The following is a 2,010-nucleotide window of genomic DNA, read 5'->3' on the forward strand; positions in this document are numbered from 1 at the left end:
TTTTTTCTACATACATTGAATATTTTTTGTAAGTTCCACATGCAATGCAAAATAATTATTCATTATTATAGGAATGCATAGTTTGTTTAAAATATGAGATTCACACACACACACACACACACACATATATATATATATATATATATATATAATAAAACTAAAGCCAAACCAAACTGATTGCCATCAGATTGATACTTGTTTCCAAGTTACGGTGATGCTATAGACAGATCAGAACTGCCACTTTGGGTTTCCAAGGGTGCAATCTGAGACTGCCACATATTTCTCACACAGAGCAGCTGGTGGATTTGAACCACTGATCTTCCAATTAGCAGCATATCACTTAACCACTGTGTCACTGGGGCTCTCTCTCTCTCTCTCTCTGTAAACATACATATGCTTTTTTTTCAATCTTTCAATACAAATACAATTCAATACAATTCAAAACAAAATATTACATTCAATATATTAAACTCTACTTTATGATTCTTTATTTTATAAACTCAAGCACATATGCATACATAATTTTCAATTGGTTATAACCATATCTTTTAAAATGTTTAGCTGGTGTTCCATTTTTCATTTATGGCTACTATAGCTATTACAAATTTTGCTTGTTATTCACTTATGCTCTACTCCTTGCTTTTGTATGAACATGATTTTGTTTTTTTGATAGATAGGTCTTTGAATGCTTCTGTTATTTCTGTTCATTCTTTAGTGGATGCATTTGAGTGTTTATCATACAATATCAGTATCTATAAGAACACATATACACACATGCACACACACAAATATATGTACATAAACACACAGAAAACATAAAGAAAAAACAAACATTTTGCAAATATTTTTGTTTTATTTTTTGGCACATCTCATGTGTTATTATAATTAAAAATCAATTAGCAAAACTGTCTTTTAATTTTCAAGACAGTAAAAGCAATCTCTCACTTGAACCTCTTGTAAATTGAAGTAAAATGATTTTTTTTTTTTTAAGATATGAAGAAAAAAATGGAAAATAAACCATCAGACATGATTTTTTCAACAAATTCTTTATACAGGAGATGTGAATGGGAAAGCTATGACAAAGAAAAAGAATGGAAGAAACATTGAGCTAGTACTGGCAAAGGGAGGGGAATCTGTTGCCTATGAAGGACCCTGTGTGCCAAGTGGAACACAATAGAGGATCAAGAGTTGAAGTCAACCAGTTAATTTCAAGATCAAGAAAGATGTGTAGAGCTGAAAAGAGAGTGGTTTCTAGAAAGTTCTTCGAGTAAAATAGTAAACTTTTCTCCCACTTCAAGCTATAGAAAAGTAACCTATAACCAACATAGAAAAGAGAGTATTTTATTCACATAAAAAGAAATCTAATTACATTAGATATTAATGGATTTAATGCACCACTCAAGAGATGGAAAGTTGTGGAATGGATAAGAAAACAAAACCCACCAATATGCTGTCTACAAGAGACAAACCTAAGAGACAAAGACAAAAATAGAGTAAAAATCAAAGGTTGGAAAAAGATATATCAAGCAAATAGCAACTGTAAAACAGCAGGAGTTAATGTTAATTTCTGATCAAACTGACTTTAAGACAAAAACCACCACACAAGAGAAAAAAGGGACATTATATAATGAATAAAGGATCAATTGTACATGAATATATAACCATAATAAATATCTATGGACCCGAAGAAAGAGCCCCAGAATACATAAACCAGATTTTAAAAGAGTTGAAAAGGTAAATAAATGACTGCACAGTCACAGTAGAAGACTTTGACACACCACTTTCAATGAAAGATAGAACAACTGGAAAGAAACTCAACAAAAACTCAGAAGAACTAAACAACACAATCCACCAACTTGACCTTATAGATATTTACAGAACACTTCACCCAACAACAGCACAATATAGATTCTTTTCCAGTGCACATGGAACATTTTCCATGATAGACCATATGTTAGGCCATAAAGCAAGCCTTAATAAATTTAAAAACTGAAATACTGCCAAGCATCT

The sequence above is a fragment of the Orycteropus afer genome, unplaced genomic scaffold, assembly GCF_000298275.1.
Source record: "Orycteropus afer afer isolate SDZICR_OR568_19922 unplaced genomic scaffold, OryAfe1.0 scaffold00613, whole genome shotgun sequence".
In the NCBI taxonomy this organism is placed as follows: Eukaryota; Metazoa; Chordata; class Mammalia; order Tubulidentata; family Orycteropodidae; genus Orycteropus; species Orycteropus afer.